Below are 17082 nucleotides of genomic sequence, written 5' to 3'. Positions count from 1 at the left end.
ACATATTAATTGTTTGTTAACCTTTGCATAACCGTTAGGAAACCTCTGCATGTGCGGATTTAAAACCCAGAGTGCACCTGAGGTATTCCCGAGGCACAGCCCACTTCGCAAGGTGTTAACACTCATTAATTTTTCTATTCGAGCTGGGCTGGAAAGGGGGGTGGGTGGAGGGGAACAAAGCACACCCAGTGGAGAACCAATCAAGCAAATTAATGTATGCAGGAGGCATACAGGCCTGGAGAAACATCCATTTGTTACCTATATAAGCTATAATTACATAAAATGCAAGCGATTGTGAGATGGAGTGTGATTTAAGGGTTGAGAGAGCAAACATAATAACAACAATGTAATCCTAACAGCCATCATCACTCTGACGCTGTTGGCCCTTGCTAGCGCCCTCCTCTCGGGATCTCCGAGCAGGTTAGCCAGGGTAATGAATCCTCCTGCGTTACGGCTGTGAAGGTTCCTCAGCCCATTCCTGCTCCCACCAAGGGTGAGAAGGGGCATCAGAGCCAGGAAGCTGGGCGCAGCTGTAGAATCCCATTCCCCACCCCACTCTCCCACCCTGTGCCTACGCCAGCTCTGGGCTGGATGGCCATGACCTTGGTTCTATGATGCTTGAATGAGAAGAATGGACCACTGATGGGCTTTTAGTGACTCTTCAACCAAATGACCTTCCAGTTGAGAATTCCAAGAGGCCATCTGAGCTACCCCTCTTACAGGTAAGGAGGCAGTCAGGGATCAGGGAGAGGAGAGGAGGGAATACGTCATTGTTCCCCCACCAGGGTTGTCTCTAACACTCCCCATGTCCAGATCCCCAAATCACTGTGGTAGCAAAGCTGCCGCCCAGAACCAGCGCTGGCCAAAAGACCCAACATGGCTGCCAATCACATCCACGTGGTGACCTATAGCCCAATATAACATCATCCTAATAAAATGACCATGACTGACACCACCACTCCTATCATGCGCCTGACACCATGACACCTCCGAGACTTCCTAAAAAGGCCAGAAAAACAGGCAGTCACCAAATTCCCGGAAATGCCTTCTCTTTCCTGGAAAACCCTGCCCAGAGCACCACGCCCGTGCCTCCAGGTCGCAGAATAGCCCTGAGCCCTGTGGGTCAAGGCTTGTTCTAGAGCATGCCTGAAAGGATTAAGTTTGGTTTGCTGGTACATCTTAGTCCTCTGCTGACCTTCACCTATGCCTTGTCCTGGAATCCTGTAGTGAGCATCTCTGCGGTGTCCCCTGCCCACCCCAGCCCACATGCGGGTCTGCAGCCTTCGATCCCCCTTCCAAGACCGCTGCCTGCACCTCCCTTTGAGCCCTACAGAAACTGCACTGGCTCTTTGGGCCCACTCGGCCTTCTCGGTTGTGACATCTGGGATTTATTCCTCTTGTCCAGTCTAAGTCCCACTGACTACAATGCGGTCCTATTTTGCCTTGGTTATTCTTTTTTTTTTTTTTTTTTTTTTAAGATTAATTTTATTTCTTTTGAAAGGCAGAGTTAGAGAGAGAGAGAGAGAGAGAGAGAGAGACAATCTTCTATCCACTGGTTCACTCTCCAAACGGCTGCAACAGCCAGGGCTGGGCCAGGCCAAAGCCACGATCCAAGAGCTTCTTCCAGGTCTCCCACATGGGTGCAGGGGCCCACGTGCTAAGGCCATCTTCCACTGTTTTCCTAGGGCATTAGCAGGGAGCTGGGTCAGAAGTGGAGCAGCCAGGACTCGAACCGGTGCCCATATGGGATGTTGGTGCTACAGGGGGCAGCTTAACTCACTATGCCACAGTGCTGGCCCCAACCTTAATTAATCTTGAGACTGCAAATCCCCCTCATAGGAATGGGAGTTGTACTAACACTTGACTGTCTCGCATCCATTAATTTCCCTAATGGTAACTGCTAGTGTCAGCTATCAGCAGATCATTTTCCTGGAGGTGAGCCATGGGGAGTCGACCACAGGTGCTCTGGCCTCCCGGGATGTGTAAGAAGTCTTCCGCTGTGAAATCCCCTCCACAGTCCTCTGTCTGTTGCAGGGTGTTCGTCTACATGGCAATGAGCCATGGCAATGAACCAGCAAGGGGGTAGTCCCCTTCCCTGTGCAGGCAGAGTGAGCAGGGCCCCGGCCTCTGCCCCTCATGCCTCCTCTCTCCCTTCCTGCTCCTCCACCCACCCTCTCCAGCTGGTGCCTTGAACTCTAGCTCAGCCACTCCCCAGCTGTGTGGCTTTCTTTTTAAGTTTGTTTCATTTGCAAATCAAAGTGACAGCCCACCTGTTGGGGGACAGGGATTCTACTACTTGAACCATCACTGCTGCCCCCCAGGGTCTGCTTTAGGAGGAATCAGGAGCAGAGCTAGGACTTGAACCCAAGCACTTTGGCAATGAAGGCTTCTAAACCAGTGCACCAAAAGCCCAGCCCCTGCATCACCTTGGCGTCTTTTTTTTTTTTTTTTTTGACAAATAGAGTTGGACGGTAAGAGAGAGAGAGACAGGTCTTCCTTCCATTGGTTCACCCCCCAAATGGCCGCTATGGCCGGAGCTACGCCGATCCAAAGCCAGGAGCCAGGTGCTTCTTCCTAGTCTCCCATGCAGGTGCAGGGCCCAAGGACTTGGGTCATCCTCCACTGCTTTCCCGGGCCATGGCAGAGAGCTGGACTGGAAGAGGAGCAACCGGGACTAGAACTGGAGCCCATATGGGATGCTGGTGTCGCAGGCGGAGGATTAACCTAGTGAGCCACGGCGCCGGCCTCCCCTTGGCTTCTAATGTTTGGTGACCCAGTGCCTTAGCTCCCCCTTGCTGACATGCCTTGTACCACCTGGGTCACAGCTGCCTTTCCTGAGCCCACTGACCTGGACCCACCCAGCCGGACTCCAACGCACAGGTGCCCTGTGCTTGTGGCCAGGCCCTTGAAGGAAACTGACCTGGCCAGAAGCCTAGCGCTGCACTGTCCAACACAGAGGCCACTGGCCACCAGCTGTCAAGCACTTGACATGTGCCTGGTCCTTGTTTCTATCTACAAGGGCACTTCAAAAAGTTCACTGAACAGCAGAATGCAAAGAGAAGTTTATTTTGAAACAAGAAAGAAGTTTGAAATCCATGCATTTTTTTCACAGCCTGTGTTTTCCAGCAACTTTTTGAAGACCCCTCGTGTGCATGGATTTCAAAAATTTTTGCACCAAAATAAACTTGTTTTGTAATTCCATTTCCTAGGAAGCTTCTGAAGTGCTCTTGAGCTATAAGGGTAAAATACACAGCAGATTTTTGAAACTTTAGTATGAAAAAGAACACTGTAAGACATCTCAGTAATTTTTATATAGATTCCACACTGAATAATATTTTAGATATATTAGGTTCAATGAAACGTATTATTACAATTAACTTCGCAAGTTTTTTTTTTTACTCATTAGGGTGGCTACTTAATGATTTTAAATTACGTGTGTGGTTCTCTTTGTCTCTGAGACGGCGCTGGTCCAGAAACTCCACATCCGACTGCCTGGGCCACCCCCTTGCCAGGCATCTCCAGGGCGTCCGTCACCTTCTCTGGGCTCTGTGTCCTCAGAATAAAATAGAGACCCAAGGGACCACTGCGTGCACCTCTCCCAGTCCCATGTGAGGGCCTCAGTACCAGGACACACCCTGCTGTCTTAGTGAATCTAACTTCTCTATTTTTTTTTTTTAAAGATTTATTTTATTTATTTGGAAGACAGAGTTACAGAGAGAGGTAGAGAGAGAGAGAGAGAGGTCTTCCATCCACTGGTTCACTCCCCAGATGGCTGGAGCTGCACCGATCTGAAGCCAGGAACCAGGAGCTTCTTCCTGGTCTCCCACGTGGGCACAGGGACCCAAGGACTTAGGCCATCTTGTGCTGCTTTCCCAGGCCATAGCAGAGAGCTGTAGTGGAAGAGGAGCAGCCGGGACTAGAACCGATGCTCATATGGGTTGCCGGCGCTTCAGGCCAGGGCTTTAATTCACTGTTCCACTGCACCGGCCCCAAATTCTCTATTTTTCATTCAGCCCTTCAACATAGACTTAAAAGCACAAACCAGTGAGTCAGCCCCTTCTGTCTGCTCAATCTCTGGCTCCGGGGGTGGCTTTCTGACCTACCTTTCTTTCTGGTAAGTGGACATACAGTATTTGTACTTATTTATGGGGTGCAGTATTTGCAATTCAATCCATGCACAAATGGGTGATGGTTGAGTCAGGGTGATTGGCATTCCCACCTCCTCAAATATTGTCCTTTCTTATAGCTGAGAACCTCGTGGTTACTTTGCAGTGTGTGATCAACATGATGGTCTACAGTTACCCCACCGCACTATCTAACATCAGAGCTCCTCCGCCCTCCCCTGAGCTGAGTTTGGTGCTGTTGCCCTCTCACTACCACCTCCCCTGCACCCTTCCTAGCCTCCCTAACCTGTCCTGGGACAGGAAGTCACACCACAGGAGGGTGAAGGCCCTTGATGGCCAAGAATTGAGACTGCCCTGGAAGCTCCAGCTCCCAGAGCCCCACGCAGGGAGGCATCCTGCCCCTTCTTGTTGCCAAGGGAACCGCTCATCTAACATTGGCGGGGGAGCTCCTAGTTCAAACCCCTGTCCCTGTGTGTGTGTGTGTGTGTGTGTGTTTTAAGATTTATTTATTTATTTGAAAGTCAAAGTTACACAGAAAGAGAAGGAGAGTCAGAGCGAGAGAGAGAGAGAGAGAGGTCTTCCAATTGCTGGTTCACTCCCCAGGTGGCCACAATGGCAGGAGTTGCTCTGATCTGAAGCCAGGAGCCAGGAGCTTCTTCCAGGTCTCCCACGTGGGTGCAGGGGCCCAAGGACTTGGGCCATCTTCTACTGCTTTCCCAGGCCATAGCAGAGAGCTGGATGGGAAGTGGAGCAGCTGGGACTTAAGCCAGAGCCCTTATGGGATGCCTGCACTGCAGGCAACAGCTTTATCCGCTAAGCTACAGCACCAGCCCACCCTTGTCCCTTGTCCCTGTTACCTGAATTCAGACAACACAGGGATAACAAAACTCCACCTACACCTGTTTGGCCCAGAGACAAAGAGGAAGTTGCACAGAGTTGGAGCCCCTCGTTTCCAGGGTCTACAGGTCTCCCCAGCACTGAGGAGACTTTGCAGATGTTTGCTCACTGGGCACTGGAGCTCATCTTTTGCTGCCTATCCCACCTCCCTCCCTCAGCCCCAAGAGACACTTGGAGGCACTTGGTCCACTGCATGCTAAGTGCCAGGTTCTGTTGAGCACTGAGTGTGTGCCAGGCATGGGGCTTTTCTATGCATAGGTCGTCTAACTCTTTCAACAACCCTGTGGGGCAGGTACCATTGCTCCCCCAGCACTCTGCCCCAAGTCGTAAACCAACAGAGGCAGAACAGGGGCTCAAGGCCTGATCACACCCCAAAGTCCACACTCAATACACACTGGTGCTTGTTGAATGGATATCTTCATTTTTAAATTATGTGAGTTAATGTGCATTTTCTTTATAAATTAAATAGTGGGGCAGGCACTGTGGCATAGCGGGTAATGTTGCCACCTGCAGTGCTGGCATCCCCATATGGGCGCTGATTTGAGTCCTGGCTGCTCCACTTCCCATCCAGCTCTCTGCTATGGCCTGGGAAAGCAGTAGAGGATGGCCCAAGTCCTTGGGCCCCTGCACCCACGTGGGAGACCTGAGAAGACTCCTGGCTTCAGATCAGAGCAGCCCCTGCCGTTGTGACCCCTTGGGGAGTGAACCAGCAATTGGAAGACCTCTCTCTGTCTGTCTCTCTCTCTCTCTGCTTCTGCCCCTCTGTAACTCTGTCTTTCAAATAAATAAGTAAATCTTAAAAAAAAATTAAATAGTAAAATGTTAAAGTGCCTCTTGCAATCCTCTTCCCAGCGTCTTTTTGCCTAAATCCTCCAAAGGGAGCCGCCGCCTGTGCACTGATGCTTAAACGGGCTATCATGTTGCATGTGCTGTTTTTTTCATCAGTTTTCTTTCTTATAACAATCTTTTAATGGTCTTTCCATATCAGTAAGTGTAGATTTACTTCATTAAAATTTTTTTAAAGATTTATTTGAAAGGCCCCGTGGCAGGGAGGCAGGGGAGAATTGCCATCTGCTGGTTCACTTCTCAAAAGCTCACAACTCCATCTGGGTCTCCCATGGGGTGGCTACTTGAGCCATCGTCTGCTGCTGCCTCCCGGCATGCGCATTAGAGGAAAGCTGGATCAGGTGCAGAGCTGGGACTGCACCAGGCACTGCAGTGCGGGATGCAGGCGTCCCGAGCACTGTCTCCACCACCGTGCTCTTGCTCCGCGTTTCTCAATTGCCGCAGAGTATTCCATTCAAAGGGGGTCCCGTGTGATTCCCCAGTGAGGGATACAAGACCATGTCTCCTGGTGTTAGGAACCGCGTGGCTACCAAGGCCCTCACGCCGACCACGTTGCGTACTTCTCTTGCCGTGGCCTGGGTTCCTGGGATTGCCGGGTTTCCATTTCCTCCAGCACCACGTGACAGCGCCTGTGTCTGCACATCGTCACCAGAACTCGGCTTTCCCAGCTCTATCGTTTTTGTCTCTCTAAGAGGCTCCTGCTGACATCCACGAGGTCTCCTGTGCTACTTCCTGCCTCAGTACCCCCAGCGATAAGCACGCCATAGCTCTAGAGTGGGGTCCGTCCCCTGGGTGACAAGTCGTCCCTTAGTGAACGCTGGAGACAGCACCAGCATCCGCTGTTTAATATTTATCAGGAGCCTGCAGTGTGCTGGGCCCGCACAGCAACCGAGACCTTTGGGAAGAAAACACGCAGTGATTTGAAAGGCCGAGATTACTTAATAAAAAGCGACAGCCTCATCAGAGGCCACGGGGGTGCCGCTGCTCCCTGGCGTCTGCGCGCTCCTGGGGAAGCAGGTGGGAGGGCGCCCCTGTGAGAGCCACACTCAGGCAGCAGCTGCTCTCCTGCAGGGCGTCTGTGCCATGCGAAGGAGCTCAGAACTTTCCGCCTAAACTGCACCAGGAAGCCCCGTACCTCTGCATCACCCCTTCACAACTTGGGGTGCAGGGCGGTGGGGACAGGAGGGTGTGGGTTGAAGGAGCCAGCGTCGCGGTTAATTGGAAAAGTTATCACCTTCTTTCTGGGGCTAAACACCCAGTAAGTGTCCACTCCCTGTCCCCCTGCCCATACCAGAAAACAACTGGCTTCGTCCCTGGCTTCATCCCTGGCTTAGTCCCTGAGGAGCACCTCTGTACTCCCACTTCATTTGCAAGTGCACAATTGCTTGAAGACATTGCCACTTTGTTCTGTCTTCCAGAGTCCCGATACCTTTAACCCGGCCCAATCCTGCCCGCCCCCCCTCCATCCCCCTCTACCCGCACACTTTTGTTCCCCATCCCATCCCAGTGCCTGTCAGATTACATTTTTTATTGCATCGAGACAAAAAGCCATCTGGAGCTCCTGGTCTCCGCTGTCAGCGGCTGCCGTTCCCAGGGTCTCCTGCCAGGGCCCCCCCGCCAGCCCCCACTCTTTATTTTTTTGCCCCTTTGCGGCCCCCTCCGCGGGCCGGTGCCTTTGTCCCTGGGCTCTCCTGGCTCTATCGCTGGGATGCAGCGTACCTTGTCTCGGCAGAACAATGCGGGCTGTCAGCTTTTATTAAGTGCGGGGTGGGGGGTGGGGGCGCCGCAATTTCTGGTGGCTGAAAGCTTACGCATCCGTCATCTGCTGCTCCGGCCCCGAGTTTCTCTCCTCATTGCCAATGCGCTCACTGCAGGCCGCAGCTCCGCCTCTCTCCCTTTCTTCTTGCCCAAACCCAAACAGCACTTTGTGTGAGAGTCTTCAACGCCAACAACACAACACTGGAAGTGGGTGGGAGGTGCACTTGTTCCTCATAGCTCCAACAGCCCAGCAGGGGGCAGAGCTGTGGGTGCCGGGGAGTAGAGGTGGGGGAGTAGAAGTGGGGAGTGGAGGGGTCAAGAGTAGAAAGAGAGGTTAACCCTTACTCCCTCACCCCCACCACCACAGCCAGCCTGGGCTGAGTACCAGGATTTGCAGCTTGCGATTTGTGCGCATGCGTGAGTGGGTTTTGCAGGGCTAGAACCCCGGCCTGGGTGACCTCCTCCTGGAGGAGCAAGAGAAAGGGCCTCAGGAAGGAAGCAGGGGCTCTGCTCCTAAGCGTATCCTTGCCAGGCCGAAGGTGAGTTTTGCTGCAGGTTGGGACGGGGTGCAGACGTGGCAGCCGGGCTTCTCCTGTCGGCGCGGTAGAACCATCAGGAGCATCTGGAGAGGCCGTGTGGCCAGCAGGTGGGAACGCGGGCGCCATGCTTTCAAGGCTGGCCCCCACCTAGCTTCTCGGGGTTCTCGGCTGTGGCACGGATCAGAGCTACCTCACAGGGCTGGTGTGAGAGGCGCTTCAAGCGTCGTGTTTAGCTCGGCATCTGGGCTGTCAGTGTTGGGTGCAGGGCCGGTGTCACACTCCCACTTTGACGCCTCCTTAGCAGTGCCGTCAATCATCTTCAAGCTGCCATTCTCGTGAATGGTGCCCCTGGGCAGGAGGCGTGGGCCAGAGCTGTCCACTGGGCTGCCTGGGCTGTGGCCCCTGGGGTGTCCCCGAACAGCCTGTGGATCCTTGGGAAGATGCCTCACGTTCCGGATGGCGGGCTTTTGCAGAGATCCCTGAACCAACAGCAGCCTACAGTGAAATAGCTGGGCTCCCACCTAGGATTCCAACTCAGCTCCCGGTAGGGTGGCGGACTCTTATTTAACCAACTCAGCCACAGGCTTTGAGAGCAGAAGCTTAAACAGGAGCACAAAGCCTGAAGGCGTTCATGGTTCCTCCTCTTGTTGGTCATTGGCCCTCGGCCTGAATTGGCCTTGAGCACTCAACAAGCCACCCGGCAAGAGAGTGAGTGCCTGTCCGCGCAGGGGCACACAGCTGTCTCTCTGGAGGGGCCGTGGCCGCAGGAAGCCCTCTCACGCTGCCTGTGCTCATACATCTCCCGTTGAATTCTCACCGCGTCCTACACAAGAGGTTTTACTGCCCTCATTTCTCACCCCGGTAAACGGAGACTCGGGGAGTTTAAGAAGTTCGCCGAAGGCCTTGGAGCCAAGTGAGGAGTCAGGATTGGTCTCCAAATCTATCTAGCAACACATCCGGGCCTTTCACGCCACGCTGACACCTCTAGCGGTCTTTAATTAATCACCTAATCAGGGCAGACATGATACCTGTCAAGCTTAGTCAACAGTTAACACGTTCAAGTGTCCCATTTTCACAAATGATCAACTGCCTTGACCACGATGCTACATGCGGCGTCTTTCCCAAAACACAGAGATTGCTCTGAGGCTCAGCCTCTCGCTAATGATCACAGACTGCCTTGGGGGAACAATTCTTTTCGAAAATGAAGCTGGTCACAGACTGGCAGCGGACAAATGCGGCCCGAGACGTCTCACAAATCTTTCTTTAATGAGCGCGGGAGTGGACAGGGTAGACGGCGTCGGCTATGCTGATGTTGCTGAGCTGTTTGGGAGCCTAAAGCCTCATCTGGCTTTGCTTTTAAATACATTTATAACAGAAACTGTCCTTCTTTCCAACGAGGTCACAGTAGGAAAACAAAGTGCTTGGTGCCGGGCTGTGGACGTGGTGGAAGCGAACCATGGTGGCAGGAATGCACTTGCTATAGAAAATGAACTCTTTCCCGTTTCTGGCCTTCTGTGTCTTTCTCTCTGTGCTGGGACAATTGAACTTGAGTGCTTGCTAAGGGTCTCGTGGGCTCCAGTTTCTAAAATGCTGTGTCTCAATACCAGACATCACTAAAGAGGAAAGAAAGCATGGTTACATTATAGAACGACAACTTGTGGCAGGCTGTGTCCTACGAAACAGCAGTCTCTTGAGGTTTGTTGTCCCCATGATGAAAAAGACGACATTGAGGGCCAGAGAAGTCGAGTAACTGGATTGAAGTCACACAGCCGGTAAGAGGCAAGAGCTGGGATTTGGAAAGGTAATTTGGCTCCCCTGCCTCCGTTTTTTGCTTTGGCCAAGCGGATAATGCATCCACACAGAGCTTGCAGCTCAGAGCCATAACAGGGAGCAGCCTCTGCCACAGCCCTTCGGAGCGCTCACAGGGAGTCACTCAGAGCTCATTTGGCAGGTGGGAAGAGGAACGTGGTCTCAAGGGTATAACTACAGCCACTCGGGACTTGAGTTCAGCCCCTTCTGTTTCACAGCGGACGTGTGGGTCGAGGTGGTCCTCTTAGTCCTTACTTTTGCTCCGGAAGGATGCACCTGCCGAGAGGTCACATGCGTGTGATACATTCAGGTCTGGAGCAGAGAGCACTGGGCTGGAAGCGGACCCACGCTCTCGGGCTGGCTCTCCCTCTGGCAGTGTGTGAACTCTGCGGTTATCAGCTTCTCCGGGTCCCTTCGTCCTGATGTGCAGGTGGATTAGGTCACAAACCCTAGGCCTGGGGCCAGACTGGACCTGCTATAGATTTTGTTTGGTGTGCATGGTAATTTGTTACAAAACAATTTGAAGACGTTGTCAATACTTACAACTGGGAGGGTTCACATAGAAATCCAGGTCTCTGGGATCTCCTGAAGCCTAGAAGACTTGATGGACTTGAACTTCCCTCTCCATGCAGCCTCGTTGGAGTGCTCACCTCGCCACACGGGCTGACCTGCAGCCTGCTGCCCTGACTCCAGGCATCGGGGCGAGCAGCCCTGGACCTGGGGTCACCAAGGCCCTGGTCCCATCCTGCCTAAACGTGCCTCCTGCTCACCCGGGGAGGGCTCAGCACCTGCTGGTTACTTGGAGAGGTGGGGAACCAAGTTCTCTGCGCTGCTCTGCCCTGGTCTGCTGGGGGTTTGGCTGTTGTCTCGTTTTGCTGCTGCTGCTGCCCCTGGTTGGTGGAAAGTTAGGAGGAAGCTTGACGCCATCTCATTCTTTTGGGTGTCAGGTCTGGCAGAGGGATGGAGGCCCAGGTGATGGACAGGCCGCACCTGCGTGGGTTCCCAGCATCCTTTTCTGGACGCATCTCCCTCTGGCTCCTTTCCCCAAAACCCCTGCTTTTCAGAGATTAATTGGTGCCCAGTGCAACTTATTTCCTAACCCTTTCAGGCCCCATTGAAAGCCCTCTGCTTTATTTGACCGTTTTTGATAAAGTCGCTGAAGGCTTTTTTTTAAATTTTATTTTATGGATTTGCCAATGATTGTCCAGTTTGACAAATTGGATTCTTAAAGCTGATTCTTGGAAGAAAAGGATGCAGTGTGACAAGACAAGAAACAGCTCATCCTCAAATCAGGAGGATAAATAAAAAAAAATAAAGGCAACCCCATTCCCCGGCTTTCCTGTGACTCAAAGGGTGTCTGAGTTGTCACTGATAATCTAATCTCTCTATGATAGGTGAGGAGCGGGACAATGGCGGCCCAGCCAGGCTGTGGTTGTGATAGGCCTCTGATTAATAGGACTGTCCAATAAGCCCCCGGCCCCAGGAGCATGATGAATGGCACTTGATGTGAACCCTGACCTCCCCGGCAGGGACGCGGGCGAGGGGAGCGGCCAGCCGGGCCTGATTGATTCCCCGGACTTTGTTCCTCTGTGGCCGTGTGTCTGGGGGAGGGGCCCTGGGCTGTGTGGGATTTCTCGGTTTGTACCACTCCCTGGGAGCTGCCCTGAGAACACAGTGGCTCCCAAGTGCCTCCCCTGCCACTCCCTGGAGGCTTCGCCGACCTTGGCTGACCTGTCATCTCTGGCTGTGGTCTTGGAGCCTGGAACCTGATGAAGGAGGCTTTCCGGCCTGTCCTCGGGTTCCCAAGATCAGGGTGGGCTGGAGTTTCCCCGCCTTGTGGTGGGAAAGCGTTCCTGTTTCTGGAAGGGAGAGGGGCTGTCGGAGGTGAGCCACCCCACCCCCACCCCCACCCACCCCGGGTCCGGGTGACATTCGGGAGGTGGAGGAGAGAGACTGCTTGGCTCCAGGGACCTGGCTGCAAGCACAGCCTTGAACTTGGCTTGGGTCTTCTCTGCTTAGCCCTCTGGGCTGCTGTCTGGGATGTGTCCCCTTAACAGGATGGCTGCTAAGGTAGCCTGGCGTGTTCCTCTCTGCTTTTTGCTTCTTCCTGGCTTATTGCTTCCCCGACCAGCACACCCTCAGTAGCGACCTCATGAGATCATCTCACGGAGAGGGACCATTTGGTGCCCAGACCTCAGTTGTAATAACAACCCAATGATGACAGCCAAGAAAATGTTCATCCCATTCAGCATCAACCAAGGGAGGATCCATGACAAAGAGCAACCGGAGCTGGACAGCTGGACGTGCATCTGCCCTACTGGGGATGGCACCTGGGGGCGGCCCTCGGGGACGGAGCCTGACCCAAGCCCAGTGGCAGCAGGAGCTGGAGACACACGGATACCTGATGAGCGAGGAGAGGCAGGGCCTGGGCGTAGCCCCCACTCTACACATTTCAGAGCCAGGGTACGCCTCCTGCGGGCTGCATTTGGTTTCAGATCTCAGCTGGTGAACAGCCTGCTCAGCCTCCCAGCAGCCTGCTGGCCAGCACAGCGGAGGTGGCAGTGCTGCCGGCTTGGACCCCACACAGAAGTGGTGCAAGGGTTTAAGCTATCACAAGGTTCATAAGCCTGATTCAGCCGGGACAGAGATGAGGCCTGGGAGGTGCCTGGGCTTGTGGCTGTTCAGTTATTACTATTATTCATTTGCTAAATTTATTTATTTTTGAAAGGCAGATGATAGAGAGAGAGAGAGAAAACTTTTCCATCCTCTGGTTCGTTCCTCAACAGGTAGGATAGGGCCTGGCCAAAGTCAAGAACCAGGAATTCCATCTGGGTCTCCCACGTGGGTGGCAAGGGTGTGGCTCCTTAGGCCATCATTCACTACCTCCCAGGACGTGCATTAGCAGGGAGCTGGTTCAGAAGAGGCGAGACAGTCCTGGGTACTCCTGTTATGGGCTGTGACTGTCCTAAGTCGTGGCTTAACCCACTGTGCCACAATGCTTACCTGCATTATTACTTTTTTTAAATGTTAATTAAAAATTATTTTCATCTACTTGAAAGTCAGAGTAATGGAAAGAGAGAGGAAGAGGGAGACAGAGAGAGAGAAAGAGATAAAGGTCTTTCATCCACTGGTCCACTCCTCAGTTGGCCGCAATGGCTAGAGCTGTGCCGATCTGAAGCCAGGAGCCAGGAGCTTCTTCCTGGTCTCCCACGGGGGTCCAGGGGCCCAAGGACTTGGGCCATCTTCTCCTTTCCCAGGCCATAGCAGAGAGCTGGATAGGAAGTGGAGCAGCTGGGACTTGAACTGGCACCCATATGGGATGCCGGCACTACAGGCAGTGCCTTCACCCGCTTGGGCACAGCGCTGGCCCCAAGACAGAGACTTTCCATCCACTGGGTCCCTTCCCAACAGCCAGGATGGGGCCAGGCCAAAGCCAAGAGACTCCATCCTGGTCTCCCATGTGGGTGGCAGGGGCCCAAGCACTTGAGCCGCCATTGGCCTCCTCCCTGGGTATGCAGCAGCTGGAAGCTGGATCAGAAGCGAATGGTCAGAACCAGAGCTGGCACTCGAATATGTGATGTCAGCAGTGCAAGTGGTGGCTTCCCTGCTGTGCTACACCACCTGCCCCTATTAATTGTTTAATACATTATTTACAACGTGATGCCCACTGGATAATCAGTTCACAGTGTGTTCAGTTGTGAAAGCAGAATAACAAAATTCAGGAGCTCATGTGAGATGCTACAGATTATGGTTGAAGAAAGCACTGCAGGGAGGAGGCGTCATTAGGGCCTCGATTTTGTCTTCTCCAGCAAAAGGAGAGTGGATACCCCATGTCTTAGGAAGTCCGCCTTTGGACTCTTCCCGAGGTTTGGAGTAACTCATTGTATCGAACACATTATGTAACTTCCTAGGAAATAAACAGGCAGTCAGGACACACCTTCCTCCTCTTCCTCCCGGGCGGCTGCCTGGCCACGCAGGTGTCTGGGGACGGGGAGTCCCTGAAGGCCGTCACAGCTCAGCCGGGGTCCAGGGGCACTGGGACGCTCCCTCCTCCCCGATGACAGCGTTGACCAGGTCTGCCTCCTGCTCTGGCCCAGCCTGACTGCAAAGAACTCTCTCCACACCCCACCCTGCTCCTTCACTTTCTGGCTGTTGAACAGCACAGCCCAGGCTCGGGAAATCCGGCCCAGGCATTCAGCGAGTGTGAGACACCTGGGGAGGGGAGCGGAGGAGCAGGAGACAAGTCTCAGAAGGTGAGAAGCACGCTGCTTCCGTTGTCCGGTCATAAAAGGAAGCTGCTGCCACACGGGTCAGGCTTCAAAGTCCCACCGGGGCTGGCCGTTTACTGATTAAGATGCCCTGGGCTCACATTAGAGTGCCTGAGTGCCATCCCTGGCTCTGGTCCCTCTCTCCGCCCCCTGACCCCAGCTTCCTGCTAATGCGCACTCCAGGAGGCAGCAGCGAGACCTGGAGTGCAGCCCAGCCAGGGGAACCTGGGTTGAGTTCCTGGCTCCCAGCTTCAGCCCTGCCCCAGTCCTAGCCGTTGTGGGTACCTGGGTAGCAAACCGTGCATAGGAGCACTCTGAGTCTCTCAAGCAAACAATTAGCAAAGCCCCACCTGGAAGTGTTTGGAGGTCTGGGGTATTGATTACTGCAGTGATTCTTAACTTTGGGAATCCTCAGAATCTTCTCGAGGGCTTTGTTGAGACACAGATGCTGAACCCCTCCTGGGAGGGGCTGATCCAGGAGGTCTGGGTGGGACCTGGGAGTTTCCAACAAGTTCCCCAGGGCTATGGTCTGAGAACCACTGGATTAGCTACAGAATGGGCGGTGGAGTTGTTACGTTGATTTCTCAACAATGTTGCAGTGGATTGGTTTCTGAGAGGAGCAGCGTGGTGGGGACAAGAGTGGCGGAGTCACCATACAGACCCCGGGAGTCAGGTGAAAGCAGGCTTGAGATGAGCAGTCCGCAGACTCGTTTATTACAGTTGGAACCACATCTTATATAGCCAAGACCAGCCAATCTGGTCAAGGGGCGGTCTATGCCCCAACCAATCACAGCCTGTTGCCAGGCAGGCTCCGTTGCCAGGTGGGTTTCAAAGCCATTCCTGAGTAACTGACACTCGCTTGCCAGTGGCCACCTTGGCATGGCCTTCTTGTTCCACCACAGGAGTGATCTGGGTGATCTTGTTAAAGACATTGAAATCAGGGCCGGTGCTGTGGCACAGCGGGTAAAGCTGCCACCTGCAGTGCCAGCATCCCGTAAATAAATACATAAATAATAAAAATAAATAAATAAATACATCTTTAAAAAACTAACACATAGACATTGATTTCTAGGCCTGTGGTGTGTTCGGATGCAATGAGCAGAATGCCGGATGAGAGTCTGAGCAAGCAAGACATTCAATCAAGAAATAGACTGGAGGCTGTGGCCACTTGGAGAGTTAACCAGTGGATGAAAGATCTCTCTCTGTCTCTCTCCCTCTCTCTCTCTCTGTCTCCTCCTCTTTCCTTATAACTCTGACTTTCAAATTAATAAACAAATAAACCTTTAAAAAGAATGAAAGCCGCTTGATCACCCTAACTCCAGTCCCTCAGGACTTCTGAGTTAGAATCTCTTGGATGAGATCAGACCTTAGCAGTGACGTGGTAACCATCTGCAGGGATGACGCCAATGCGTGCCAAAGTTTCCACTGGGTGCACGCTCCTGTGAAGCCAAAAGGGGGGTTCAAGGTGGAGGCCTCGAGGTGGAACTCACGTTCCGTCGCGCCCCAGGGTCAGGCAATTGGACATCCCAGGAGCCATGGCACAGTATCACTCAGGACTGGTGACTCGCACGCAGGCACAGTGGACCTTTCGAGTTCCACCCCAAGCCTGCTCTGTGTCCCTGCTACTGGCAGGATAGGTCAAGTCCAGCTGTGTGGTGCTGGACCTGCGAGACTGTCTCCATGTCTGATCCCATGTTTCCATGTCTGATCCAGTGTCTCTGTGTCTGATCCTGTGTTTCCATGTCTGACCCCGTGTCTCCATGTCTGACCCTGTGTCTCCATGTCTGACCCCATGTCTCCATGTCCAATGGCATGGCTCCATGTCTGATCCCACGTCTCCATGTCTGATGGCATGGCATGTCTCCATGTGTGATGGCATGGCTCCATGTCTGATCCAGTGTCTCCATGTCTGACCCCTGTCTCCCCGTCTGACCCGTGTCTCCATGTCTGACCCCTGTCTCCATGTCTGATCCCGTGTCTCCATGTTCAATGGTATGGCATGTCTCCATGTCAGATGGCATGTCTCCATGTCTGATCCCACGTCTCCATGTCTGACCCCATGTCTCCATGTCTGATCCCATGTCTCCATGTCTGACCCCATGTCTCCATGTCTGATCCCATGTCTCCATGTCTGACAGGGGCCCTGTCTTCTATCCTGAGCCTCCAGCACCATGGCTGGAATAACTCAGTCATTCACTAAATGTGTGACGGCGAGTGACTGAATGAGGAGACTCTACTCTTGGGTAGGAAAACAATGTCTGACCATGAGGCAGACCAGTTCAACTCTTGTGACAGCTAAGTGCCCAGCACCTAGAAACATCTCTGCCGCGTTTGTGAGCCAGCAGGACTCAGGGCAGAGCTGGGGTGGGCGTAGGAGTCAGGGTCAAGCTCTTTCTCAAGATGCTAGATGAGTGTTCCCTGCTCTCCCGGGCCTAGGCGCTCCTCACTTGCCGGGGAGCGGTGTGTGTCCCCAGCGCTGGGTGTGGGGTAACTTGCCGACGGTTTGAGCTCATTATTCATCATTAGGATTCCCGGTGTCTGGAGTTTTCCAAGTGCTCAAAGCTCATCTGTCTGGAACAGCCAGGCAGGCCCTGGTGTCTGTCACCAGTAATCTCTGGGCCTCACCAGGCAGACAGTTAAGAAACCCAGGAAGGGGAAGATTTGGTTTTTAAGCGCCCGTAATTCAGCCTGACACCCAGCATGCAGCTCCGGGCTCTGTCCCTGGCTGGCGGGGTGCAGGCTGGCGGGAGCGACTGGTCTCTGTGCGTGCGGATGGTTTGGGAGCCCAGAGGTGGTGGTGGGGTCCCTCTCCACTCTGCTGTCCTCGGGAGGCTGGGACTG

At 53.5% G+C, this 17082-nt stretch overlaps 1 long non-coding RNA gene across 1 annotated transcript in view; it reads left to right on the top strand.

Annotated features, from left to right (window-relative positions):
- Positions 1-15539, top strand: part of LOC108178576 (uncharacterized) — a 35597-nt gene extending 20058 nt beyond the window's left edge. The window contains exon 2 of the long non-coding RNA XR_011383530.1: positions 15314-15539. This is a non-coding gene — a long non-coding RNA (uncharacterized lncRNA). The remainder of the gene's footprint in view (positions 1-15313) is intronic.
- The last annotated feature ends 1543 nt before the right edge of the window (positions 15540-17082 follow it).

This window comes from Oryctolagus cuniculus, chromosome 17 (assembly GCF_964237555.1).
Source record: "Oryctolagus cuniculus chromosome 17, mOryCun1.1, whole genome shotgun sequence".
Taxonomy (NCBI): domain Eukaryota; kingdom Metazoa; phylum Chordata; class Mammalia; order Lagomorpha; family Leporidae; genus Oryctolagus; species Oryctolagus cuniculus.
Note: the sequence above shows the minus strand (reverse complement) of the source record. Positions and strands in the feature narration are given on the sequence as shown.